The sequence below is a fragment of the Tachyglossus aculeatus genome, chromosome 25 (genome assembly GCF_015852505.1).
Source record: "Tachyglossus aculeatus isolate mTacAcu1 chromosome 25, mTacAcu1.pri, whole genome shotgun sequence".
Lineage (NCBI taxonomy): Eukaryota > Metazoa > Chordata > Mammalia > Monotremata > Tachyglossidae > Tachyglossus > Tachyglossus aculeatus.
The window spans coordinates 5,850,776-5,867,731 of record NC_052090.1 but is presented as its reverse complement, the minus strand read 5'-3'; the positions used below and the strand labels follow the sequence as shown (position 1 = coordinate 5,867,731).

The 16,956-nt window shown below is 44.4% G+C and overlaps 1 protein-coding gene across 2 annotated transcripts in view; it reads left to right on the top strand.

The window, feature by feature from the left end:
• Positions 1-520: 520 nt before the first annotated feature.
• The window catches only part of OSBPL1A (oxysterol binding protein like 1A), a 176,240-nt gene continuing 159,804 nt past the window's right edge, over positions 521-16,956 (top strand). For both annotated transcript variants that reach the window (XM_038766495.1, XM_038766494.1), the window contains exon 1: positions 521-544. The gene's annotated coding sequence lies outside the window, so the exon portion shown is untranslated. The remainder of the gene's footprint in view (positions 545-16,956) is intronic.

Here is a 16,956-nt window from a genome sequence, read left to right as displayed (position 1 = left end):
ATGAGTGAATTAGTGAGTAAATGAATGAGTGAATTAGTAAGTGAATGAGTGATTGAATGAATGAGTAACTGAATGAATGAGTAACTGAATGAATGATGGGGGACTGAATGGATAAGTAACGGAATGAGTGAATGAATGAGTGAGTGATTGAATGAATAAGTCACTGAATGAGTGAGTGAGTGAGTAAATGATTGAGTGAGTGAGTGAGTGAGTGAATGAGTGATTGAATAACTGAATGTGTGAGTGAGTAAATGTTTGGGTGAGGGCGTGAATGAATGAGTGATTGAATAAGTAACTGAATGTGTGAGTGAGTAAATGATTGAGTGAGGGAGTGAATGAATACGTAACTGAATGAGGGGGGCGGTCACGCGCCGGGCGGGCGGGCGCGCGGCTTCTGGTGGGTCACGTGGCGCGCGCGCGCGCGCGGGGGGGGGGTGGCGCACGAGGACAAGCCGGGGCTGGTGCGCCTGCGCGCGGGAGAAGCCCGAGGAGCCCGAGGCGGGGGGAGGAGGAGGAGGAGGAGGAGGAGGGACCTGGGCGCCCGGTGAGTGACAGAGGGAGTGTGTGTTTGTGTGTGTGTCCTTGTGTGTGCGTGGTGGGGGGCTTGGGCAACAGGGTTTGTGTCTGCGTGTGTCTGTGTGTGCATGGTGCTGCTAAGGGGGGTGGGGGGCCTTGGGCAACAGGGTTTGTGTTTGCCTGTGTCTGTGTGTGCGTGGTGCTGCTAATGGGGGTGGGGGCCCTTGGGCAACAGGGTTTGTGTCTGCCTGTGTTTGTGTGTGCATGGTGGTGCTAATGGGGGTGAGGGGCCTTGGGCATCAGGGTTTGTGTCTGCCTGTGTTTGTGTGTGCATGGTGGTGCTAATGGGGGTGGAGGCCTTGGGCAACAGGGTTTGTGTGTGCGTGGTGGTGCTAATGGGGTTGGGGGGCCTTGGGCAACAGGGTTTGTGTCTGCCTGTGTTTGTGTTTGCGTGGTGCTGCTAATGGGGGTAGGGGGCCTTGGGCAACAGGGTTTGTGTCTGCCTGTGTTTGTGTGTGCGTGGTGCTGCTAATGGGGGTAGGGGGCCTTGGGCAACAGGGTTTGTGTCTGCCTGTGTTTGTGTGTGCATGGTGGTGCTAATGGGGGTGGGGGGCCTTGGGCAACAGGGTTTGTGTCTGCCTGTGTTAGTGTGTGCATGGTGGTGCTAATGGGGGTGGAGGCCTTGGGCAACAGGGTTTGTGTGTGCGTGGTGGTGCTAATGGGGTTGGGGGGCCTTGGGCATCAGGGTTTGTGTCTGCCTGTGTTTGTGTGTGCATGGTGATGCTAATGGAGGTGGGGGGCCTTGGGCAACAGGGTTTGTGTCTGCCTGTGTTTGTGTGTGCGTGGTGGTGCTAATGGTGGGGGGCCTTAGGCAACAGGGTTTGTGTCAGCGTGTGTTTGTGTGTGCGTGGTGGTGCTAATGGGGGTGGGGGGCCTTGGGCAACAGGGTTTGTGTCTGCCTGTGTTAGTGTGTGCATGGTGGTGCTAATTGGGGCGGGGGGCCTTGGGCAACAGGGTTTGTGTCTGCGTGTGTTTGTGTGTGCGTGGTGGTGCTAATGGGGGTGGGGGGCCTTGGGCAACAGGGTTTGTGTCTGCGTGTGTTTGTGTGTGCGTGGTGCTGCTAATGGGGGTGGGGGGGCCTTGGGCAACAGGGTTTGTGTCTGCGTGTGTTTGTGTGTGCGTGGTGGTGCTAATGGGGGTGGGGGGGCCTTGGGCAACAGGGTTTGTGTCTGCGTGTGTTTGTGTGTGCGTGGTGCTGCTAATGGGGGTGGGGGGCCTTGGGCAACAGGGTTTGTGTCTGCCTGTGTTTGTGTGTGCGTGGTGGTGCTAATGGGGGTGGGGGCCCTTGGGCAACAGGGTTTGTGTCTGCGTGTGTTTGTGTGTGCATGGTGGTGCTAATGGGGGTGGGGGGCCTTGGGCATCAGGGTTTGTGTAGGCCTGTGTTTGTGTGTGCGTGGTGGTGCGAATGGGGGTGGGGGCCGTTGGGCATCAGGTTTTGTGCATTTGTGTGTTGGGGGGTGGAACGTGAAGCTCAAGGTGTTGGGGCTACGTATGTGTGTCTGTATGTGTGTGTTTTTTGGGGTTTTTTAAATGGTATTTATTAAGCTCTTACAATGTGCAAAGCGCTGTTCTAAGCGCCGGTGATAGTGGCATTTAGTAAGCGCTTACTATGTGCAAAGCACTGTTCTGAGCGCCGGTGATAATGGCATTTAGTAAGCGCTTAGTATGTGCAAAGCGCTGTTTTAAGCGCCGGTGATAATGGTATTTTAGTAAGCGCTTACTATGTGCAAAGCACTGTTCTAAGCGCCGGTGATAATGGCATTTACTAAGCGCTTACTCTGTAAAGCACTGTTCTAAGCGCCGGTGATAATGGTATTTAGTAAGCGCTTACTATGTTCAAAGCAGTGTTCTAAGCGCCGGTGATAATGGTATATAGTAAGCGCTTACTATGTCAAAGCACTGTTCTAAACGCTGGTGATAGTGGCATTTAGTAAGCACTTACTATGTGCAAAGTGCCGTTCTAAGCGCTGGTGATAGTGGCATTTAGTAAGTGCTTACTATGTGCCAAACACTGGTGATAGTGGCATTTAGGAAGCACTTACTATGTGCAAAGCACTGTTCTAAGCGCCGGTGATAATGGCATTTAGTAAGCACTTACTATGTGCAAAGCAGTGTTCTAAGCGCCGGTGATAATGGTATTTAGTAATCGCTTACTATGTGCAAAGCACTGTTCTAAGCTCCGGTGATAATGGTATTTATTAAGCGCTTACTATGTGCAAAACTTTGTTCTAAGCGCCAGTGGCATTTAGTAAACGCTTACTATGTGCAAAGCACTGGTGATAATGGCAGTAAGCGCTTACTATGTGCAAAGCACTGGTGATAATGGCATTTAGGAAGCGCTTACTATGTGCAAAGCAGTGTTCTAAGCGCCGGTGATAATGGTATTTAGTAAGCACTTACTATGTGCAAAGCACTGTTCTAAGCGCCGGTGATAATGGCATTTAGTAAGCGCTTACTATGTGCAAAGCACTGGTGATAATGGCATTTAGGAAGCGCTTACTATGTGCAAAGCACTGGTGATAATGGCATGTAGGAAGCGCTTACTATGTGCAAAGCACTGGTGATAATGGCATTTAGGAAGCGCTTACTATGTGCAAAGCAGTGTTCTAAGCGCCGGTGATAATGGTATTTAGTAATCGCTTACTATGTGCAAAGCACTGTTCTAAGCTCCGGTGATAATGGTATTTATTAAGCGCTTACTATGTGCAAAACTTTGTTCTAAGCGCCAGTGGCATTTAGTAAACGCTTACTATGTGCAAAGCACTGGTGATAATGGCAGTAAGCGCTTACTATGTGCAAAGCACTGGTGATAATGGCATTTAGGAAGCGCTTACTATGTGCAAAGCAGTGTTCTAAGCGCCGGTGATAATGGTATTTAGTAAGCACTTACTATGTGCAAAGCACTGTTCTAAGCGCCGGTGATAATGGCATTTAGTAAGCGCTTACTATGTGCAAAGCACTGGTGATAATGGCATTTAGTAAGCGCTTACTATGCGCAAAGCACTGGTGATAATGGCATTTAGGAAGCGCTTACTATGTGCAAAGCACTGGTGATAATGGCATTTAGGAAGCGCTTACTATGTGCAAAGCAGTGTTCTAAGCGCCGGTGATAATGGTATTTAGTAATCGCTTACTATGTGCAAAGCACTGTTCTAAGCTCCGGTGATAATGGTATTTATTAAGCGCTTACTATGTGCAAAACTTTGTTCTAAGCGCCAGTGGCATTTAGTAAACGCTTACTATGTGCAAAGCACTGGTGATAATGGCAGTAAGCGCTTACTATGTGCAAAGCACTGGTGATAATGGCATTTAGGAAGCGCTTACTATGTGCAAAGCAGTGTTCTAAGCGCCGGTGATAATGGTATTTAGTAAGCACTTACTATGTGCAAAGCACTGTTCTAAGCGCCGGTGATAATGGCATTTAGTAAGCGCTTACTATGTGCAAAGCACTGGTGATAATGGCATTTAGGAAGCGCTTACTATGCGCAAAGCACTGGTGATAATGGCATTTAGGAAGCGCTTACTATGTGCAAAGCACTGTTCTAAGCGCGGGTGATAATGGCATTTAGTAAGCGCTTACTATGTGCAAAGCACTGTTCTAAGCGCTGGTGATAGTGACATTTAGTAAGCACATACTATGTGCAAAGCACTGTTCTAAGCGCTGGTGATAGTGGTATTTAGTAAAGCACTGTTCTAAGCGCCGGTGATAATGGCATTTAGTAAGCGCTTACTATGTTCTAAGCGCCGGTGATAATGGCATTTAGTAAGCGCTTACTATGTGCAAAGCGCCGGTGATAATGGCATTTAGTAAGCGCTTACTATGTGCAAAGCACTGGTGATAATGGCACTTAGTAAGCGCTTACTATGCAAAGCGCTGGTGATAATGGCATTTAGTAAGCGCTTACTATGTGTAAAGCACTGTTCTAAGCGCCGGTGATAATGGCATTTAGTAAGCGCTTGCTATGTGCAAAGTGCTGTTCTAAGCGCTGGTGATAGTGGCATTTAGTAAGCGCTTACTATGTGCAAAGCATTGCTCTAAGCGCCGCTGATAATGGCATTTAGTAAGCGCTTATGTGCAAAGCACTGTTCTAAGCGCCGGTGATAATGGCATTTAGTAGGCGCTTACTATGTGCAAAGCTCTGTTCTAAGCGCTGGGGAGGTTACAAGGTGGTAGTTTACGTTGGCAGTTTGCCTTTGGCCTTTCCTTTTTCCCGAGTAGGAATGGTGCATAAAAACAGTCATTTTTCCATGAAAATGGAAAGGGACCGCACATTTTCACTGAGTCTGGTGAAGTTTTCCATCGAAAACAAGGAAGCTGGTTATCTGACGTATAACTCGTTCGCATTGGGTTTAATTCATTCAATCGTATTTATTGAGCGCTTACTGTGCGCACACCACTTGTACTAAGCGCTTGGGAAGTCCAAGTCGGCAACATATGGAGACGGTCCCTACCCACAGCAGGCTCACGGCCTAGAACGGGAAGACAGACAACAAAACAAATTAACAAAATAAAATAAATAGAATAAATATGTACAAATAAAATAGAGTAATAAATGCGTACAAACATATATTGCACACAGTAAGCCCTCAATAAATCCGATTGGATGAGTGAATGCTGTTGCCCCTTAAAGACTTCAGTTAATTTTTTTTTTCTGGTCTATTCATTCTTGGTAGGTGTTGAGTAAACTACCCAAAAGGAGTGAGTATAGAGGCTCCCTTCTTGGAGTTACTTAAATACAAGTATTAAGAGTTAATTTTTTATGCTTGGCATCCTCTTGGAATTAGGTGCTGTTGGTCGATTACGTTGGCAGTTTTTGCCTTTGTCCTTTCCTTTTTCCCCCGAGTAGGAATGGTGCATAAAAACAGTCATTTTTCCATCACCATCCTTTTCTGCGTTTTGAAAATGGAAAGGGACCGCACATTTTCACTGTCGGGTGAAGTTTTCCATCAAAAACAAGGAAGTTGGTTATCTGACGTATAACGCGTTCGCATTCTTGTCTCTTTGGGCTTAATTAATCAATCAATCATTCGTAGTTATTGAGCGCTTACTGTGTGCAGAGCACTGTATTAAGCGCTTGGGAAGTCCAAGTTGGCAACATATAGGGACGGTCCCTACCCAACAGTGGGCTCACAGTCTAGAAGGGGGAGACAGAGAACAAAACAAAACATATTAACAAAATAAAATGAATAGAATAGATATGTACAAGTAAAATAAATAAATAAATAGAGTAATAAATATGTATCAACATATACATATATGCATATATAATACGCATATATTATGTATTATATATACATATATATATAATTAATAATAATGATGGCATTTGTTAAGTGCTTAGTATGTTCAGAGCACTGTTCTAAGCGCTTGGGGGATACAAGGTGATCAGGTTCATTCAGTAGTATTTATTGAGCGCTTACTGTGTGCAGAGCACTGTACTAAGCGCTTGGGAAGTACAAGTTGGCAACATACAGAGACGGTCCCTACCCAACAGTGGGCTCACAGTCTAGAAGGGGGAGACAGAGAACAAAATAAAACATATTAACAAAATAAAATAAATAGAATAGATATGTACAAGTAAAATAAATAGAGTAATAAATATGTACAAACATTTACACATATACATATACAATATACATATATTATTTATTATATATATACATATATAATTAATAATAATAATAATGGCATTTGTTAAGCACTTACTATGTTCAGAGCACTGTTCTAAGCGCTGGGGGGATACAAAGTGATCAGGTTCATTCAATCGTATTGAGCGCTTACTGTGTGCAGAGCACTGTACTAAGTGCTTGAGAAGTACAAGTTGGCAACATATAGAGCTTAGTACAGTGCTCTGCACACAGTAAGCGCTCAGTAAATACAATTGAATGAATTAATATAGAGACAGTCCCTACCCAACAGTGGGCTCACAGTCTAGAAGCTTAATCTGTGGCATGAAATAAAGACAACAGAATCGGGGTGTTTAAGGTGGGGGGGAAGATAAAAAGGTTAGGAAAATAGTTTTAAATATGTTTTCTCAATAAATGGTTATGCTCAGTCGATTGGTATTTAAATGCTTACCTTGGTTTCTAGACTGGGAGCCCACTGTTGGGCTTAGTACAGTGCTCTGCACACAGGAAGCGCTCAATAAATACGATTGAATCAATTAATTAATGTCAATGGTATTATTCATTCAGTCGTATTAAGCGCTTATAGTGTGCAGAACTCTTTACTAAGTGCTTGGGAAAGTACAGGACAACAATAATCAGTGGCGTTCCCTGCCCACAATGAGCTTACAGTCTTGAGAGGGGGAGACAGGCATGAATACAAAGAAATTACAGATACATACAGAAGTACTATGGGGCTGGGAGGCAGGGGAATTAAAAGGAGCAAGGTTATCGAGTGCTTAGAGTGTGCAGAGTACTGTACTAAGCGCTTGGGAAAGAAAACAGAGTTGGTAGATGGAATTCCTGCCTCCCACCCCCAAAGGAACCTACAGTCTACAGGAAGAGACAGACATTAACACAAATTACAGATCAATCATTTGTATTTATTGAGCAGTTAACGGTGTGCAAAACACTGTACTGAACTCTTGGCACAGTATAACAGAGTTGGTAAATATGTTCCCCTGTCCACAAAGAGTTTACAGCCAAGGAGGGGAAACGGACATTCATTCATTCAATCATATTTATTGAGCGCTTACTGTGTGCAGAGCACTGTACTAAGCGCTTGGGAAGTCCAAGTTGGCAACATCCAGAGATGGTCCCCACCCAACAGCGGGCTCACAGTCTAGACGGGGGAGACAGACAACAAAACAAAACGTATTAACAAAGTAAAATAAATAAATATGTACAAATGCATTCATTCAATCGTATTTATTGAGCGCTTACTGTGTGCAGAGCACTGTACTAAGCGCTTGGGAAGTCCAAGTTGGCAACATCTAGAGACGGTCCCCACCCAACAGCGGGCTCACAGTCTAGACGGGGGAGACAGACAACAAAACAAAACGTATTAACAAAGTAAAATAAATATGTACAAATGCATTCATTCAATCGTATTTATTGAGCGCTTACTGTGTGCAGAGCACTGTACTAAGCTCTTGGGAAGTCCAAGTTGGCAACATCTAGAGACGGTCCCCACCCAACAGCGGGCTCACAGTCTAGACGGGGGAGACAGACAACAAAACAAAGCATATTAACAAAGTAAAATAAATAGAATAAATATGTACAAATAAAATAGAGTAATAAATATGTACAGTCATATATACAGGTAATAATGATTATAAAATCCTTGAGGCCAAGAGTCGTGTGCTACTATGGTACTCTCCAAACGGCTTCCTAGAGTCTCTAGGCCTCAGTAGACTCTCAATAAACCCCAGTGATCGATTGGTTGATGGATTGATCGAATAGCGCGGCTAATGAATATAAATAAATGAATTAGGGAATTGTACATAAGTGGTGTGGCGCTGAGGGAGAAGGTCAATAAAGGGAGCAAATCCAAGTGCAAGGGTGAAACAGAAAGGAGTGGAAAAAGAGGAAATGAGGACTTGGTGGGGAAAGACCTCTTGGATGTGCTTTGAAGGTTGGGAGAGTGACCCATCTGTTGGATGTGAAGAGGGAGGATGAAGGCCAGGGAGTGGACAAAATTGAGGTGCGGATAGGAAAAGTGTTACCAAATGACTTCGGGTGTCTCTCCCAACAGAGGGTTGAATGATTTTCCCCCTCGTGGCTCTCACTGAGAAGCCCCGGCAAACCTGGCCAGCCATCGGGAATGCCTCTTGGATTCCCAGTTGGGGCTAGATGATTATAGGTTAGAAGTCCTTATGCTATTCCCCAGGTAACATTTTATAAAAGTCAGGACTATCCGACTTTTACCAACTTTGAAAAGTGGTTCATTGAACACAGAAGCCAGAAACAGACTGTTCAACTGTCTGGATTCATAATGAACGTTAAGAATAGCAATATTCCAAGAGTGTAATGTGATTAAGGTAATGCGCTATTTAAAATAATTCCATGATTTACCGAAGCCGAGTCAAAATGCAGCCCCCAGATTCTGTTTAAGTCAGTGTCGACTAAGTTCCTCCAATATCTTGTGTTTGAGAAGTAGGCTTTAGAAACAGGCTGTGTAGACTTTGGTCTGAGTTGGTTCCCTGCACCATTGAAATTAAAGTTTCTTAGTCTAAAGGGTGCAAACCACCGTAAAAGGCCAAGTTTCTTAATCAGTCAGTCAATCAATCGTATTTATTGAGTGCTTACTGTGTGCATAGCACTGTACTAAGCGCTTGGGAAGTACAAGTTGGCAACATATAGAGACGGTCCCTACCCAACAGTGGGCTCACAGTCTAGAAGGGGGAGACAGAGAACAAAACCAAACATATTAACAAAATAAAATAAATAGATATGTACAACTAAAATAAATAAATAAATAGAGTAATAAATATGTACAAACATATATACATATCTACAGGTGCTGTGGGGAAGGGAAGGAGGTAAGATGGGGGTTCACTCAGTGTTAGCAGGAAAATTGGCAAGCTCAGCAGTTGACTTGTTTTACAGCTTTTTAATTGTTTTTTCCTCTTCCTATCACAGTGCTGCTAGGCACCAGTGTGGAATTCCTGCCAGATTTAGGGATTTGGGAGTCTAAAGGGTTGCATATTTGAAGGATCATTTAGAACCCACCCAAGGCATTGTTTCCTCTGGATTCACAAACATTTCTCACATCAGGGTTGTCTGCAGATGGCTTTGTTCTTTACCGGTTATTATTGGGGAATGGCGATATTTAGAGACGGATTTCTTTTTCCTGATGTGCATGGATGTATTTTTGTAGGCATGCTTTTTAGTTTTAGTGTAAGGTAGAATGTGTTGCACTTTCTTTTAATAATAATAATGATGGCATTTATTAAGCTCTTACTATGTGCAAAACACTGTTCTCAGCGCTGGGGAGGTTACAAGGTGATCTTAATCCCCATTTTACGGACGAGGTAACTGAGGCCCAGATAAGTTAAGCGACTTGCCCAAAGTCACACAGCTGACAATTGGCAGAGCCGGGATTCGAACCCATGAACTCTGACTCCAAAGTCCGGGCTCTTTCCACTGAGCCACGTGCTCTTTTAGCACGTAAGATAAATTATTTAGTGGTGCCCAATTCCCAGAGTGCTAACATTTGCTTCAAATAAATTGGCAAGCTGTATTTTGTACTTCCCAAGCACTTAGTACAGTGCTCTGCACACAGCGCTCAGTAAATACAATTGAATGAATGAATGGATGAATGAATTTTGGGCAACCGAGTGATCTAAAATTTGCAGCACATACTTCAAGTAATCACACTAATTTTGGTGTAAATTCTGCAAAAGTTTAGTAATGATAAAAGCTATGTTTTAAGATGTGACCTAACATTGTTTTTATGATGTGTAATTTCACAAATGTTTTGAAAATGTACACAACAGTGCATAAGGCTTGTTGGTGTATGAATTATTTCTGCTTCTTTGTGGTAAATTCTGAGTGGGTAAATTTATAGCACAGACTTCAAGTAGTCACACTAATTTGGTGTAAATACTGCAAAAGTTTAGTAATGAAAAAAGCTATATTTTAAGAGGTAACCTAACATTGTATTTATGATGTGTAATTTCACAATTGTTTTGAAAATGTACACAACAGTACATAAGGCTTGTTGGTGTACGAGTTATTTCTGCTTCTAATTCTGCGTGGGTAAGCAGAAATTCTGTGGTAAATTCTGAGTGGGTAAATTTATAGCACAGACTTCAAGTAGTCACACTAATTTGGTGTAAATACTGCAAAAGTTTAGTAATGAAAAAAGCTATATTTTAAGAGGCAACCTAACATTGTATTTATGATGTCTAATTTCACAAATGTTTTGAAAATGTACACAGCAGTACATAAGGCTTGTTGGTGTATGAATTATTTCTGCTTCTAATTCTGCGTGGGTAAGCAGAAATTCTGTGGTAAATTCTGAGTGGGTAAATTTATAGCACAGACTTCAAGTAGTCACCCTAATTTGGTGTAAATTCTGCAAAAGTGTAGTAATTATAAGAGCTATATTTTAAAAGGTAACCTAACATTGTATTTATGATGTCTAATTTAACAAATGTTTTGAAAATGTACACAACAGTACATAAGGCTTGTTGGCGTATGAATTATTTCTGCTTCTAATTCTGCGTGGGTAAGCAGAAATTCTGTGGTAAATTCTAAGTGGGTAAATTTATAGCACAGACTTCAAGTATTCACACTAATTTTGGGGTAAATGCTGCAAAAGTTTAGTAATGAAAAAAGCTATATTTTTAGAGGTAACCTAACATTGTATTTATGATGTGTAATTTCACAAATGTTTTGAAAATGTACACAACAGTACATAAGGCTTGTTGGTGTATGAATTATTTCTGCTTCTAATTCTGCGTGGGTAAGCAGAAATTCTGTGGTAAATTCTGAGTGGGTAAATTTATAGCACAGATTTCAAGTAGTCACAGTAATTTTGGTGTAAATACTGCGAAAGTTTAGTAATGAAAAAAGCTATATTTTAAGATTCATTCATTCAATCGTATTTATTGAGTGCTTACTGTGTGCAGAGCACTGTACTAAGCGCTTGGGAGGTACAAGTTGGCAACATATAGAGACGGTTCCTACCCTACAACGGGCTCACAGTCTAGAAGTTAGATTCATTCATTCAATCGTATTTATTGAGCGCTTACTGTGTGCAGAGCACTGTACTAAGCGCTTGAGAAGTACAAGTTGGCAACACAGAGAGACGGTCCCTACCCAACAGTGGGCTCACAGTCTAGAAGATGTAACCTAACATTGCATTTGTGATGTATAATTTCACAAATGTTTTGAAAATGTACACAACAGTACATAATGAATTATTTCTGATTCTGCTTTGGTGGTTACTTGGGTATTAAGTGCATCTGGAAGAAAATTTTGTGGGTTTTTGTTAAAGTAACATTGGTGACATAGTGGTATTTATTGAACACTTACTGTGTTCAGAGCAGTGTACTAAGTGCTTGGGAGAGTACAGTACAACGGAATTAGCAGATACGTTCCCTGCCCATAACAAGCTTACAGTCCAGAGGGGGAGACAGACATTAATATGAATAAATAAGTAATTTGTACTGTATAATTTTTTTTTTTTTTGGAAAGAGCGTGGGCTTTGGAGTCGTCAGAGGTCATGGGTTCAAATCCCGGCTCCGCCAATTGCCAGCTGTGCGACTTTGGGCAAGTCACTTAACTTCTCTGTGCCTCAGTTCCCTCATCTGTAAAATGGGGATGAAGACTGTGAGTCCCCTGTGGGACAACCTGATCACCTTGTATCCTTCCCAGTGCTTAGAATAATAATAATAATAATGGCATTTATTAAGCGCTTACTATGTGCAAAGCACTGTTCTAAGCGCTGGGGAGGTTACAAGGTGATGAGGTTGTCCTACGGGGGGCTCACAGTCTTCATCCCCATTTTACAGATGAGGTAACTGAGGCCCAGAGAAGTGAAGTGACTTGCCCAAAAGTCACACAGCTGACAATTGGCAGAGGCGGGAGTTGAACCCATGACCTCTGACTCCAAAGCCTGCGCTCTTTCCACTGAGCCATGCTGCTTCTGAGGTAACTGAGGCTCAGAAAAGTTAAGTGACTTGCCCAAGGTCACACAGCAGACATGTGGCAGAGCCGGGATATGAACCCATGACCTCTGACTCCAAAGCCCGGGCTCTTTCCACTGATCCACGCTGCTTCTCTAAGTGCTTTGCACATAGTAAGGGCTTAATGAATGCCATTATTATTATTATTATTATTATAATTTCAAGATAGGTACCTAAGTGCTGTGGCGTGGGGGTGAATACCGAATGTCCAAAGGTCACAGATCCAGGCACTTAGATGACGCAGAAGGAAAAGAGAGCTTAATTAGGGGATGCCTTTTGGAAAAGACGCGAGCTTAATAATGCTTCGAAGGTGGAGAGAGTGGTGGTTTGGTGTGTATGGAGTGGGAGGATGTGGGGAAAGCGTCGGCTGGCACTAGAGTTGGCGATCAGTGAGGTGATGAGCCGATTGAGGGCTTTAAAGCCGATGGCAAGGAGTTTCCTTTCGATGTGGAGATGGATGGGCAACCGTCGGAGGCTCTTTGGTGGAGAGACACGGACTGAACGTTTTTGTTGATAAATAATACGTGCAGCAAAGCGAAATATGGATTGGAGTGGGGAGAGACGGGAGGCCGGGAGGCAGATGCAGAAATCAAGGCAGGATCCGCTTGGATCAGCAGGGTAGCAGTTTGGATGGAGAGGAAAGGGTGGATTTCAATAATTTGTGAATTTAACCAACAGGATTGGATGGCATTAAATATGTGGATGGAATGAGAAGCAGAGAAGCAGCATGGCTCAGTGGAAAGAGCCCGGGCTTTGGAGTCAGAGGTCATGGGTTCCAACCCTGGCTCCGCCAGTTGTCAGCTGTGTGACTTTGGGCAAGTCACAACTTCTCTGTGCCTCAGTACCTCCCTGTAAAATGGGGATTAAGACTGTGAGCCCCCCGTGAGACCACCCTGTAACCTCCCCAGTGCTTAGGACAGTGCTTTGCACATAGTAAGTGCTTAATAAATGCCATCATTCTCCCCCTTCTAGGCTGTGAGCCCGCTGTTGGGTAGGGACCGTCTCTATATGTTGCCAACTTGTACTTCCCAAGCGCTCAGTACACAGTAAGTGCTCAGTAAATACGATTGAATGAACGAATGAATGAGAGAGATGATTTGAGGACGAGGCCAAGCTTACAGGCTGGTGAGACAGGGAGGATACTGGTGTTGTCTACAGTGAAGGGAAAGATGGGGGGAGGATGGATGGGTGGAAGATAAGGAGTTCAGTTTTGGACAGGTTTAATGTGAGGTGGTGGCGGGTCCATCCAAGTTGATATGCCTTGAAGGCAGGAAGAAATGTGCGATTGCAAGGAAGGAGAGAGGCTGGAGATGTAGATTTGGGAATCGTCTGCACAGAGATGGTGATTGAAGCTGTGGGAGCAAATGAGTTCTCCAGGGGAGTGGGTATAGATGGAGAACAGAGGGGGACCAAGAACCCTGGCTCCATGGAAGGAGCCCGGGCTTTGGAGTCAGAGGTCATGGGTTCAAATCCCGGCTCCGCCAGTTGTCAGCTGTATGACTTTGGGCAAGTCACTTCACTTCTGTGGGCCTCAGTTCCCTCATCTGTAAAATGGGGATGGAGACTGTAAGCCCCACGTGGGACAACCTGATTACCTTGTATCTACCCCAGCGCTTAGAACAGTGCTTTGCACATAGTAAGCGCTTAACAAATACCAACATTATTATTATTAAGAACCCTTGAGGAACCCCTACAGTAAGGGGATAGGAGGGGGAGGAGGAGCCCGTGAAGGAGACAGAATGAACAGCCAGAGATGAGAGGACGGAGTCCGTGAAGCCAAGGTTAGAGAAGCAGCATGGCGTAGTGACTAGAGCACAGGCCTGGAAGCAATCAATCAATCGTATTTATTGAGCGCTTACTGTGTGCGGAGCACTGTACCAAGCGCTTGGGAAGTACAAGTCGGCAACACAGTCGGTTGTCCCTACCCAACAGCGGGCTCACAGTCTAGAAGGAGGAGACAGACAACAAAACAAAACATATTAACAAAAGAAAATCAATCAATCAATCGTATTTATTGAGCACTTATTGTGTATTAAGCGCTTGGGAAGTACAAGTGGGCAACGTACAGAGATGGTCCCTACCCAACAGTGGGCTTACAGTCTAGAAGGGACAATAAATATATACAAATAAAATAAATAAATAAATACAGTAATAAATGCGTACAAACATATATACATATATACAGATGCTGTGGGGAGGGGAAGGAGGTAAGGCGGGGGTGATGGGGAGGGGGAGGAGAGGGAGAGGAAGGAGGGGGCTTAGTCTGGGAGGTCATGGGTTGTAATCCCGGCTCCGCCATTTGTCTGCTGTGTGACCGTGGGCAAGTCACTTCACTTCTCTGGGCCTCAGTGACCTCATCTGTAAAATGGGGATCGAGACTGGCCCCACTGGGACAGGGACTGGCCAACCCGATTTGCTTGTATCCACCCCAGCGCTTAGTACGGTGCCTTGCACATAGTAAGCACTTAACAGATACCACGGTTATTATTAAGGTTGGATAAACTTTCAAGGAGAAGGGGGTGGTCTACAGTGTCAAAGATTGCCGAGAGCTCCAGGATTAGGATGGAGTAGACGCCGCTAGATTTGGCGAGATGTTCGTTGGTGACCTTAGGACAATATCTGTAAAGCCAAGGGGGCGGAAGCCAGATTTGGGGGATCTAAGAGGTGCTGACGCTGTCGTAGAAAGCAAAGACACACATTATTAGCCAAAATGAGCGAACCCCAAAGTAACTGACTCGGGACTCGTATTTTTTCCGAAGCCCAGCCTGGATTAGTTGATACAGCCCGGGCTTGGGACTCAGCTGGGACTAATCCCAGCTCCTCCACATGTCGGCCGTGTGACCTTGGACAAGTCACTTCGCTTTTCTGTGCCTCAGTCCCCTCATCTTTAAAATGGGGATTAAGATCGTGAGTCCAATGTGGGGCAACTTGGCCAACTTGAATCTACCCCAGTGCTTAGAGCGGTGCTTGGCACATAGTAAGTGCTCAACAAGTACCATTATTATTATTTTTATCGGTTTTCTCCTCTTCTCCTCTCAAAGCCCCTTTAGAGGTAGTGAGGCAGGTCTTGTTCTTCCTGCCTTGGTGATGAGGAAACAGGCCCAGAGAAGTTGTGATTTCCCCAGCGTCACACAGCAGGCCCCAAAGCAGAGCCATGACTGGAACCTAAGAGCTCCCAGATCTGGTGTCTCTCCACCAGTCCTGTTGAGGGATTGTTTCCAGGACAAGTCACACACAGGGGCCTGAGACTCGGAAGGATCTGGGTTCAAATCCTGGCCCCACCACCTGTCAGCTGGGAAACCTTGGGCAAGTCCCTACACTTCTCTGTGCCTCAATTACCTCGTCTGTAAAATGGACATAGGAGTGGAGACAGGGACTGGTCCAGCCTGATTAACTTGTATCCACTCCAGCGCTTAGCACAGTGCTTGGCCCCTAGTAAGTGCTTAACAAGTACCATTATTAGCGTTACATCCTGGTCAAAGCAGGAACCGAAAATAGTCTTGTGGCCCCCAAACCAGGTAGCTTCTCTACCTGACCTTACTAGCGTATTTGGACTTTCCCTGAATCTGTGCTCTTCGGTGAATATTTAATTAAAAAGCCTAATCCACAAGTTGAGTAAGTATTTATCAGTGTTGATTTAGCAGTAAAACAAGCACTGTAATTCTCACTAATCTCACTTTCTGACAGAAGGTTAGATTAGGCAGAAGTCTCATGGTCCCCGGGTAAGGCAGGTGATATTTTAACTCTTGTTTTCCAATAAATTATACCGTATAAACTCCTCTTGCTGCTAAAATGGAAGTTTTTTCAGTGATATTTGTTAAATTCCTACTGTGTCAGGCATTCTTCTAAACCCTGGGGTAAAGACAAGATAATCAGGTCCCACAGTGGGACCTGAGTCTAGGAAGGAAGGAGAACGGGTATTGCATCCCCATTTGGCAGATGAGGAAAGTGAAGCACAAAGAAGTAAGGTGACTTGCCCAAGGTCACACAGCCAGCAAGTGGCAGAGTCAGGATCAGAACCCAGGTCCGCTGGCTCCCAGGCTTGTCCTTTATCTGCTCGGCCACAGGGTCGTGGATCATTTGGTGATTGAGAAGCCGCGCGGCTCCCTGGAAAGGGCACGGGCTTTGGAGTCCAAGGTCATGGGTTCAAATCTCGGCTCCACCACTTAGCTTCGTGACTTTGGGCAAGTCACTTCACTTCTCTGGGCCTCAGTTCACTCATCTGTAAAATGGGAATGAAGACTGTGAACCCCCCCATGGGACAACCTGATCAGCTTGTAACCTCCCCAGCGCTTAGAACAGTGCTTTGCACATAGTAAGTGCTTAATAAATGCCATCATTATCATTATTATTATTATTATTTGACTTTTGCGACTGTATTTCAGTAAGAGGGAGAAATGATTCAGGGCTCAATTTCTCTGTTACCATTGTGTGTCAACAGAGAATGAAGTTTGCATTTTCATCATTTTAGCATTAGTCAGTAAATAATAATAATGATGGCATTTATTAAGCGCTTACTATGTGCAAAGCACTGTTCTAAGCGCTGGGGAGGTTACAAGGTGATCAGGTTGTCCCGTGGGGGGGCACATAGTCTTAATCCCCATTTTACAGGTTAGGTAACTGAGGCCCAGAGAAGTGAAGTGACTTGCCCAAAGTCACACAGCTGACTGGGGTGGAGCTGGGATTTGAACCCCTGACCTGTGACTCCAAAGCCCGGGCTCTTTCTGGCGTTACTGGCTTT